Raw genomic sequence first — 12,544 nt, 5'->3', positions numbered from 1 at the left:
GTTAACAAAACAGCCATATGGGGCATTAAAAAAATTCAAAAAACAAAGGTATTTCCTTCCTTTGCCACCTCCAGTCTCAAAAATCCCTCCAAAAACGTGACAGCCAAAAAAGTAAAAAAAGTAGTCAGTGGTACTCCTGAAATTCAAGAGCATCTTTTCTTCTTACAAGCTTGCTACTCAATGCAAGTGTTATCAGCACCTTTGATCAGTATTCTACCGGCAGAAGACAAATAATGATGGGTTGAAGGCAGTAATTAGCATCTTCAGTAGCACTCTTTGGGAACAAGGCTCTGAGGACACTTGCTTCCCCAATACCACCCACACCCACCATCAATACACAGTTTATTCAGAAAAAACAGCTTGCTTTGCAAGAAAATGGAGACCACATGGGTCCTGTGGTTCAAGAAGAGGCACACAGCAATGCCCTTGGGAATTACCCAACAATTGTGATCCAGAAAGGCAAAGTTTAGCCCAGATTCTATTTAGACACCTAACTCCCATGGTTATTGATTAAAATAAAAGAGCCTGAATTTTAACAGAAATCAAAGAGCCTTTTGATGTGAGGATCCAGGATTGTGTAGACTTAATGGAGATAGTCCATACCATGTTTCCCCTATATCGATTTAGCTCCCATGTTAACTCTAGTTGCTTCAATACCCGCATCCCCCAGCCTTAATATGCTGCTGCCTACCCCAGCTCTCCACCTTTTGCCAACATCCTTGTTCTTGCCTGTACTGAATGCAGGATTTCCCAAATCCTTACCCCATTCACCTCCAACAGCTGCCTTGTGCACTGTAGATTCAATTTCAAATTGCCTTCCTGGGCTGCAGTAAGCAGCATGGGCCTTTTGGAGCATATCCTTACCCAGTGCTACACCTCTTCGCTTGCCTTCTCTTCCCTCTGCTCCTCTGGCTCAGCTCTAAAATTTACTGCCCCTCTAGGGCTAATAAAGCCCAAATCTGCTGATTTTAAGGCACAGAGTAAGTCTCATCTGTTTACTCAGACTCTCAATTCCACAGGACAGCGAGACTAATTTATTCAAAAAGATTTGCTAGAGCTGCTCTAGTCTCCACATTATTACGGCTTTGGGGGGTGCAGAATGCAAGGCAAACTCAAGGAGCTACACATGGGAGTATTTTACCCGGTAACGCTGGAGAGCAGCACAGCTTCTTTTCATTTTGCTTGTTTATCAGAAATTTTCACTTTGACAGGTCTTCCACGCATCAGCAAAACCCATTTAAGACTACATTTTTCACCTAGTGGGATGGCCTGCCCTAATCTTCGCCAGCTGCCCAAATCTGCGCAGTCCCAGTGCACTTTCTTACCAGTCCAAGGAATTACTGGAGCACTCTTATCAGTGCTGGGATGTCATAAGGTGAGGGTGATGGCACAACTGCCATCTCTAGCAGCAACAAGATTTTTGACAGGCAGATGCCACTTTCAACATATCTTCATCACCTTCATAGCCCTAAAGCCAAACCTAAGCATCAAGGCAAGAAATATCGGATTTGGGACAAAAACGCACAAGCAGACGAGAAAAACCACAAGGAATTGTGGAATTCATTGCCATTTCTGTTGTGTGGGCCATGTGTTGTGACTGGACAAGCCCAAGGCACTTGTCCCCTGTGTTGGTGGCTTCTGGAAGCTGGTTATAGAGCAGCATGGAGTCTGACTGTCCTCAAGCTGCTTCTTCAAAAGACAGTGTTGGTCTCAGCTTTATCCTCCAACTCCTGGAGACAAATTAAACACCATCTACAGAGGTGGAGCAGGTTGGTGCTAGCAGACAAGAAACCAGGACCATTAACCCCTCTGACACTGAAAAGGAATGTCTGCGCCTTTAGAAGATAATATTACTTTGCAGGAAGGCAGTGAAAGGTTTTAGGTCTCAGAACAACTGCAGGGCACCAGAGTCAAAATTGCTGGGGTCTATTCTCACCCTCCTGCTAACCTGTTTCACAACCCTGGAGACACTGCTGGAGTAAATGTCTTTGTTTAACCCACGCTTGAGTTTTGCTTCTACTTATAAATCAAGTACCTCCAGGATGCTAAACAACTGATGAGGTGTGGTATCCAGACCAAGTTTCCATTTGATACATAATTCTCATCAACGCAGGAAGGGAGGCAAGGTTTAGAGAGACAAGAAGTATATTCTACTAGATCAGGTGAAGCTGGGAAACAAAAAGTAAATCCTTCAGTATGAGTAGTCACACTGCTCAGAACATGATGCACCAAGAAAGAACATGTGTGTTCTCCAGCTGCCTCAGCTGATGAATTAGAAGGTCTTATCATTCCCTGAAAACCTCTTGCCCTCTGCCACCCGTGGGAAACTCTTCACAGCTCACACAGAACTACTGCAAATAATTCAGTTTCTTGCAATGCTGCTTCTTGAGCACTCTACGATGCAGCATGCTTATCTACCACCGGTACCAGAACAGCACACTTTTACATGGAACATAAATGAAGATATACATTGATATAAACCAAAAGTACAATAAAGCATCTTTACACTTGCATTGCAGGAATGTGAATTTTTATGTAAAACACAGAGGGCGGATATCGAACACACACTCCGCCCCCAAACAACACCACCACTGAGTGCCCAAAATGAACAGAAATCTAGAGAGGCAACCCACAGCTGAGAATGGTAAAGCTCATTGCTCAAGACACCTTGGTAGCATGGCCAAGGTAAATTATAGCTCACTTCTTGCTTACCACCACCCCTTTCAGTCCTCCAGCACATGTTTTATAACTCTGCAGAGGGAAAGCTTTCTCTAAAAATTCTTACTCTTTTGATGATCAGTCTGATTGAATTAGGACATCCAAATGTTGTTAGCTGACGGCTAACAAGATACAGGTGGTCTTTCATCACAAGGGTAATTGGTCTCTACAGCAATGACTAATACAGCAAAGTTGTCCCAGCTGTCTTTCGCCCCCCCAATATTATTTCTTTCCAACTCTAATAAGCAGTATCACTGTCTTGTACAGAAATACAGCAGGAATGGTTTGCCCAACACTGAGGATAGGAATGTACAGAAAAATCGCAGGGGAAAAGCGAGATAGGCACAGGGAAGAATTGGTGCACAGTGCATCTTGTTCTTCTACCTGTTTGAACTCTTGAATTTCTGCTACTGCTTTGATCCACTACCTTTGGCCAGATCCTGCACCTTGTAATAGAGGCAGTCTTGTTTAGCTGCAGTGACGTGCTCTGAGGTTTTAAGTGAAAGAGCAACGTGACCTGTTGTTAACATCCATTTGAGAAACTATTTAAATCCTTATATTTTAATCAGTTAATAAAGGGCCAAATTTGGATAGCCTCCTCCAGACAAAATCCCTATTATTGCAATCAAAAGGGGACTTAGGGAGAGTAGGCCTCCCTCTAAGGAAAAGCCAAACGCCTCATTAGCAGCACACTTAATGAAATGGCTGTACCTTGGCAAAAAGAAATCTGTAAAATTGTTTCCAAGTGCTTTCAAGAGAGAAAAGTTCAAAGGAGCAATTTTGGGACCAAACCCCAAACTTCGAGAACGCAAAGCCAGAATTATTTGCCCAAAACCAAAGCAAAAGCTTCCAGCTGAATAACTGCAGACCAGTCAAGCCAAGGTCCTACGCATGAAAGAAGAACATCATTGTTGCCCTGTACCATTTTCAGCCAGAGCTTCTGAGATGCAGATGATGGTCAGTTTCTCCTTTCCAAAGCTTAGTTTGGGCCCTTTACTCAGCACCTTCCTTGTGACAGCCGAGCTGGTTTGGAAGATGCAGCTGACTGACAAGGGACAGGTCAATCAGTGGAGAAACACCTTGGCACCAGCACAGCCGCAGCTTTCCCGCAGCAGAGCAGACAGGGCTCCACTTCAAGTAGGAAGATCTCCGGTAGGTTACACCCCAGCACATGGCCCCTGATGACAAGTCTGCCAGATGAGAGGTTTTAGTTTGTTACTGATCCCATGTACACGCTGCCTTCCCCCCCAAGTCCATGCACCACACCAGGGAAGGTGCACCACCCACTCCACAGGCTCTTCTCATGGCTTATGAAGTGACCAAGGAGCATTATCAAGGAATTTTATGTTTGTTTTGCAAGGTCCATAACCACTTGTGTCCACATGTTTTCCCCCAGGCTAGTCCACCAGAGAAAATCAAGCACTTGTAGTTATTGAGACTGCACTGATGTCTCCACAGCAGCTCACAAAACAGGTACTATTGGGTTGTCTCACACCTTTGATTCATGTCCCAGCTGTTCTTCTGGTGTTAACACCATTAATTTTTAATTACTTAGGTGCACACACCAATCCAGTCATGTTGGTCAGGCACCTTCTGGACATCTCATGCCAGTCACGTGTGCAGCCTTGAAGAAAAAGTCTCATCCAGGACCTGATCTACCATTACTCCTTGATGTCCCTCACAGCCCCTGGAAAAAGCTCAGCTCTGAAGGTGCTTGTGGAGTGACAGGTGCAGAGCCACCAATGTACAGCAAAGGAATCATGATAAAACCACAATTTAACAGCAGCTTTGGCGGCTGAGCACTGCCAGGACCCACGTGTCAACAGACCATTGCCTGACCCATATGTTTGTGCTGTGGCAGTGCTTGGGACTTCGCAAAAGCAAACACTTTTAGGAGGTTACTCAGATAACACCTATCTGGTACCTAAAGGGTGTGGGCATCATCTGGCCCAGCATCCAGCCCAAACCCACAGCAACCTCTCAAAGGGGCAAAAAATTCTGGTTGAGCACCTCACCCAGCAACAGAAACAGCAGTTGTGAAAAGCATGAAAGCAGGCACTTTTGTGAAAGTTTTACATTCTTCTATACACTTAAATAAGCATCTTGTCCTGCAGATAACCAAGAAACAACCAGCTGCAGGCAAGGAGGTTTGTAGCCAGACCAGCCAGCTTTCCTTGCAGCTCACAACACGGGAGACATCACCTAAGCAGCGGCAACAAGGGTCTGATGCCCTGCTGGCACTGGGCAGTAATTGTGTGTCAGGATATATAATAAAGCAGCAACTATTCGGAACTTTAAGGCAGCGATTTTTTTAACACTACACTTCAGGTCACTGCCCTTTTTTATTGGAAGGTTACAGCGGTACAGCAAAATTCACGAAAGCCATCTCTTGCTCACTCAGCTGAGGATGAGTGTGATAATCACTTCTGACAAGTCCTAAAATATCCTCCATAACAAATTCTTTGTTTTGGTAGGTGAAGAGGCCAACACAAGCCCCCCTATTGAGCAACAAGACTTTCAGCACTGCCGTGAGGCCAGTGCTCTGATCTGTGCTGGCAAAGGGGCAGATCCTGTACCTTGTTCCACCATGGCAAGGCACATGCAAAACACAGCTCCAAGTGTCCTCAGTAACCAGCCTGTAAACTGGGACCAAAACATCTAGAGACTCACTATGTGCAATGAGTTGGGGAATCTCAGTTGAATTCCCAGGAGAAGGGCCAAGACAGACAGCACAAGCCGGCTCACTCCCGCTTTCACCATCAAGGAGGTACAACAGAGCCTTCAGCTCTTGACATGGCCAACTCGTCACCTTCCAATCTATGTAATTAATTTTATGAACCTTAGTACTAATACGTACTGTCCTCTACATGTCTGCCATTTAAATGACAAGGACGTGGCTTTAAAGAAGCTGCCCAAGGAATCATACACCTCTCTAGGCTCCCCAGTTGATGACTGGCTTAAATGCACTACAGAAAGAAAACACGCTCAGAAAATGGAATGATTTTTAAAAGACAGAGTCAGCAACACCCAACTAAGACAAAAATCAGCTGCAGAGTGCACAGAGTAACATGGAAACAGCTCCCACCCTCAATATGCTCTCACACACAGTCATTTGTGTTGGACTCAAGCTTTATTTACTCAGCTCGTAACAAAAAAAAGCTATTAGCAGAAGGTTAAGGTAACTGGCGCAATTGCTGTAAAATAATGGAGCCCACAGCAGTTACGACTCTGTGCATATATACATTTAATTGAATAAATACATCCATTCAGTTACCGCCTTTCACAACTCAGCCTTTCTGCCTGCAGTGGGGAAGGTTATACCCATTAACTGATTATTGTTACTGCTCTAATACACCCTACACACTTGTTTATGTTTCCATTTAATTTTCCAGGATATTACCACTGACACTGTAAAAGGGGACACGTGTAACCGAGCCAGTCCCACTGACACACAGCAAATGAGAACACTGATCTCTCCCCCAAAGGGCGACAATTACAAAGGCTGCAGATTACCAATGGATCAGCAGGTGAGGCCAATGTAGTTAATACCAGTATATCGACAGGAAGTCATGTGATTTAATCTAATCACAAACGACAAGGAAGACATTCTATTGCATCTGATGCAAAGACACCTTTCAATAATGCACAGGCACCACAGCACTCACGCTGGGAACAGCACTGCTTTTAGCTTAGTGTTAATGCCATGTCTTTCTCAACTCCTTGGAGACTGTGACAGAAAGGAAAGGCTGTCCAAATCACCCGTAGGAGGACGCATTTACCGAACAAAATGATTACAAAATTCTGTCAGAAGTTTAGGCTAAAAATATTACATACCTATAAAATTGCATACATATACAGCAAGGAGAAAAACGGTTCTTTGGAGCAAGTGCTCGTGCTCCATGAGTGCCCCACATGGAGGTGAGTAAACTCACCAAGCAGCTCATGGGTAACGAGCAGGTGAAATACAACACATAGCAAGCCAGTTAAAAGCCATTAGAAAAGTCCTAGTAAAAACAGGCTTTAAAAGGAAAAGAGTTAAGGAAAGCACAAGACTGGCAGAGCCTTAAGGGTGTGAGCTCAGAGAAACGTGTTCCAGCAAGAACGGCTAATGTGAATTTAGTACCCACATTGTTTGCAAAACACAATTGAGCATGCAAGGAAGGAGTATGGCCAAGTGGGAAAGGCTGAGGAGTGAAAGGGATAAAGCAGCCAGGACAGGCAGAGCTCTACAGACCTCCCAAGTGCGTCCTAAAGACCTTCCAATCAATACACATCAACCGAGGGCCTCAGGAGGCTGGTGACATGACCTGTATGCTATCAACAAAAAATTATTCCATTTGCTATGGCTTAGAAACGTAGGTTCAAACATATACTTCAAGAAATTCTGGAGAAATTCAGAAAGGGCAACACCCAGCAAAACGAATTTGTCCTCCACGCAAGAGACTTTTCAGCAGTCACAGACACAACACTGGCAAGCAGCCATTGGAAAGCTGAGTAAATTTCTTAACAGGGGGAAAAAAAATTAATAAATAAAATCACAGAATGAAAAACTATTCTACAGAATCGGGAAGGGACAGAAACAGTGACCATCTCAACACATTTCTGTGGGTACCCAGGGTCCTCACCATCTTTACACAGAGCCTATTATGCTGTAGATATCAAGCTACGTAAAGAGAAGGCTTCCAGTCTGAAAGCCAAACTCCTGCAAAATCTGCTCTTTCAGCTCCAAAATATTCACATTTCTCAAAATTATGTGGTGCATCCCCCAGGAAACAGAATTCTAAATGTTTAAAAAAAAATAAAAATGGAGACGTTATTATGAAAGGTGATGTCACTGACTGCCCGTTCTACAGTCCTTCAAATATAATCAGTTACATACAGGAGTCCCGGTAAGACAATGGGGATACATCCTGGAGAAGCCTAGGGTTTTCAACTTTTTCTTTAACGGCATTGAACACATTCACTTTTGCTTGTAAAATCAGAAAGTCTGTTTCCCTTTTTTACTATCTGTTGATGAACCCTAATATACGTAATATCAGATAAACAGTAGATGAAGTTGCACAATTCACAGCAAACGCTCAGCTTAACAGTCTGAGCTTTTTAGTAGAAATTCAAGTACTATTTTTTGGTATTACCACTTATAAAACATTGACTCAAACTCTGACAATTTCAGCATCTTATGCTGATAACTTGCTATTAACTCACCGCCATAGATACCAACTCTCAGATTTAATTCTTGTCAGTCAAGAAAATGCTTCTGCTTCTCCAAAACACAATGGTTGCTGTCATTTTGACTGACGTAAGCTACCATAAGTGATTTTCCAAATGGACAAATTTATCCCTGGAGACAGCAAGATCTCAAACTGGGCATGTTTGTCTTCCACTGCAGCAAATCTTGCGTTGGTGCTTAAAGTAAGCAAGAAAGCACCAGAAGCAACTGTCACCATAAAACAAAAAGTGCTTCCACACATTCCACACAGAAGAACTCGACACTGCTGTAAAGGTCAAAGTCACCAGTGACAACACAGAGTCCCGTCCCCCTTACCAGGTTAGTCCTATCTGGGCATACGGGGACAGAGATCATCCTGTCAAGTTCTTCTCTTATACCACGGAATGATCAAGCTGGAATGATCGCATGACAAACCAAAATACACACAGGGAAGGCCAGAGAGAAGACTAGGAGATGAAACAAAAGAAAGCAACTAAACAGACACATCCAGCAGTGCTGAGTTTTCCATTTTTCCGTTCCTCCACCCTGCCACACATCAGACCAAGAACAACTCTATTCCCCTAAGCACACTATGCTCAGGCACATCCTCGCACCATCAATAACTCAGGAGCACTCATCACTCCTCATCACTTAATCCTTGCCTCAAGACTTGCCCCTTCTAGGATTTCCTTGCTTTTTTTTTTCCATTGCAGCAGTTTCTGCAAGTCAGCGAGGAGCCTGAAGTGGTGGCTCCTCAACATGTGGAATATGTGTCCAGGAAGTTAAACACTGAGGCAGCTTCAGCAAACTTAAAGAGAATCTCCAATGCACTGAAGATCAACACAGCATTCTTCTGAATGAGCCACACAGTCTGGCAGTGCTCCCTCCAACATCAATATCAATTTCCTCCATCAACAGGAGACACAATAATAGCAACTTCCTCTATATAATGCAGCCCTTAATTGTCCCAGATCAAATACTGGCTCCCAGGGGCTATTTATTCTGCTCTATAGGTAACCATGTTGTAGACAAGATGCGACAGCTTTTATCAGCAAATGTTTAATGCTGCAGGAAGCCCAAAAAGGTGTGTATGAAGAGTGCTAATAACATTAATATACCACACCACTGTACAGGCTCTAATTGAACACACAAACCACTGCTGAGAGCACAGTGGGTACTCCAGGGACCAGAACACACTTGCAAGCTCTCGCTCATCTGAGAGGCAGCAAATCCATACAACCACCATCAGGTCAGGTTCTCCCCCACCATCAACTACACAATGCCCCTGATCCCCCTCCTAATGACAGTCTTCATTGATTTTAACTGAACTCACTCAGCAAGACCTAGCAGAAAATGAACTACAGAGGGAAATGTCAAGTGAGTCATTAGTGGGTAGAGAAAGGAACTGTGTAGTAAGTAGTCTTCAACATACTTTTCCTCCTTTAAAATAAACGATGCCACAAATTGAGGGAATCCTTTGACATCAGTGAAGCTGCAGCAATAACGAGCCCTCCACACTCTGCAGGAGTGATTAATTCCTCTGGTCAGAGGGATTACTTATGCCAAATGCCAATAAATACACAAGTAAAATTAACCTGCTTGTTTGGAAATCTCTAGATTCAAGTTCAGATCTTACATACAAGATCAGACTCAGAGAGAGAAGCAAGCAAACCAGCACCAAACCAGATTTCCCCAACTTCAAACAGTTGAAAAAAATAAAGGAATTTGTTTATCTGTTGGCCACTATTGCCAACATTACAACCTTTATATTAAGCAGGCACTCGGATGGTGAAAGGGGATAAGAATGTATTTCCCATCACTAGCATGAGCAGGAATGGTCCTGCTGTCTTTCTAACTCTGTTATGACACTGATGGGTTTTCTGAACATCCTTTGGTGTGTACTTTGACGCATGCATCTTTTTTATCTGATTTGCCCTCAGTTAACACAAAACAGGCCTTTTCCTAGAGCTGGTTACTACAGCAACAGAATTTGAGTTTGGTAGAAACACATTGTAGACATTAAAAAAAAAAAAATACGCTATTAGCTCACGAAACATGAAATTACACGTCAGCAGCCCATGCCACAGAAATATCTTCCTGTAATATCTCATCTCCATCTCTCTAATTATGAAACTCCCCACCTCCTTGGCAGAGCAGAAGCCTGAGCAATCTCTGCCTTCAAAGGATGCGCAACTGACCTGCACTATCCACCACCTCCCATGTGCCTGTCATTGCAGAGAATCTACAATGGACCGGATTTGGTGGACTTTATGGCCAGAAACGCATTATATTCTACACATGCCATTACTTGCACTAGCCGTTAAAGCCAAAATTACACTTTGAATTCCATACAGTATCACATCTGCATTCTTCTGCACACATGTTATTAGTACTAATAAAATTGTTAAAAGAAAGAAGGACTGTGGAGGGTTGTGTTTGGGTTGGTGTTGGGTTTTTGGTTTTGTTTTGTTTGCTTTTTGTTTGTGCAGGGTTTGTGTGGGGTTTTTTGTTTGTTTGGAGTTTGTTTTTCAATAAAGGAATCTTCCTGTGTAATCATTTCACTGCAAAGTGGCTGTATTAGATACCATATGCAGTTACTCCACTGAACTCTTGTACAACTCAGAAGGAAAAACACCTCTCAGTGCACATTGTTATTTCTATCTAATTCACTACCTTGGGACACATGAGGCTTTTTATTGCAGCAGGTGAACAATTACCAGTACTTATCTGTCAAGTGAGAGACTGCTTCTTCCCCCCAGATAGCATAGAGCCCAAATGCAGAATATACGTACTCAACATTAGCAATATACTGAAGACAGCATGGACTGGTCAATCTGATCATTTCTCAACCACAGCGAGCCATGACGGAAACTTCAGCCAGACTATTATGCTGTTCTTAATTAGTTTCTATCCTGAGGGAACAATCTATGCCAGATTCGCTCCTAATTTAAAACAAGGGAACTTACCCAAAACCATTTTTTTCCGGTCACATACAGCGTAACCCCTATTGAGTGAGCGTGCTATTATGAGAAAGCAAACTGATATAAATATAGCACACTGACAGTACGCACTCTGCAGCTATTTCCTCAGCGAAACAGAGGAGAATGAAGTGAGTAAGCTGCTTAGCCAACTTTCTTCTAAGGCCACTGAAAATTGCATTGATGACATCAACAAAAATATTCAGTTAAAGACAAATCTCAGCAAATCATTCTCAAACAGCATTTGGAACGGAGGAATTTGACCTCTCAAGTATTCACAAATCTGAGGAGACACATACACTTCCCACCAGCTTCTCCATTTATTTTCATTCACAGAATAGGTTTATTTTCCTATAATTTTTTTCTTGCTATCTTTTATTTTTACTAGCAAAATTGATTACAGGTTATCTGAAAACCTGCTTATGATGGATAGGCTGGGGCAGAGCAGATATTAAACTTCATTGTTGGTATGGCTGATTGGTTAAGTGTACTCTTCTGGTTAACGCACTCTTCTGCAACCCATAATTCATACACAGAAATACAGACTATGATTTTCATAGATGAAGCCAGTAAAGCAAACAACCCCAAAATGCTTGGGTTTTTTTAAACTTTACATGTAAAAAGGAACATGGTTAGAGCCATATGTCTGAAGGAAAAATAATGAAGCAGCATATAGTAAGCACAAGTAATCTTCTGGCAGTACTTTCCCAGCTACAGTTGAACTGCCAACTTTAAAGAAGTTATTTTAGCATCCAAGATGAATATATTTCAGGAACAAAAAGAATCACTCTTCCTCATACTCCTCTCATGCATCCTCCTCAATCCTGTTCTCAGAAATGAAGCATTGCTTAAAAAATGCCCATGGAACAGACTGAAAGAAGTTGCTGCTTCTTTATATAGTTATTTATAATAGATAATCTCAGAATCACTCTTAATTCCAGCCCATCATTTACGATGTTGGCGAAGTGGCTCCTGTAAATTTAGTCTCATTATTCACCTTTGGGTTGTACAGTATCTTGCATTTTATATATCATCCTGCTTTATCCAGTGGATTCCTCACAAGCACTTACAGAACCAAGTGAAGGTGAATTACATGATCCAAGGACAAAGCCAAATGCTGAAATACTCTGATTTTACGGTCAGTTACAGGAAAACATTGACATGTTTTAAATACATAGAAGAACCTCTTTAAGTCAATTAGCAATACATCCAGGAATGCCTTAGCAATGCTATACAGTTAGTCTTTCCAACAGGCCTCCATGCTATCCCAAGATGCCGAACACCATTCAGAAAGTCAGCCGGGCTGTTCAGCTCTGCTGCCTATGGTCAAACCCCAGCTGCCTTCAGTTATGCTTGGAAAGTTGATAAAAACATCTTGGGAAAAAAAAAAAAATGACCAGTATTGGGACCATCCATTCAGTTGACAGTCAAGACCAGAATCATGGCACAAACGCACAGAGTGCTGGTTACTAGAAACTATACTAACAAGTGCAGAAGGATCACACACTTCACTGATTTATTGCATTGCAGCCATTTATCTAACAACAAGTCTTGCAGAAAGAAGAATTCACTAAGCCAGTGAGTTTTTTCAGAGAACAACTTCACCCACAACATCCTCTTTAAATCTGCTGGAGAGGAG

The 12,544-nt window shown here is 42.7% G+C and overlaps 1 protein-coding gene across 1 annotated transcript in view; it reads right to left on the bottom strand.

The window, feature by feature from the left end:
- Positions 1-12,544, bottom strand: part of SLCO3A1 (solute carrier organic anion transporter family member 3A1) — a 141,639-nt gene that overhangs the window by 104,032 nt on the left and 25,063 nt on the right. The gene's annotated exons all lie outside the window — the stretch shown is intronic.

Source organism: Columba livia, chromosome 11, assembly GCF_036013475.1.
Source record: "Columba livia isolate bColLiv1 breed racing homer chromosome 11, bColLiv1.pat.W.v2, whole genome shotgun sequence".
Lineage (NCBI taxonomy): Eukaryota > Metazoa > Chordata > Aves > Columbiformes > Columbidae > Columba > Columba livia.
This window is presented reverse-complemented; position numbering and strand designations above follow the sequence as displayed.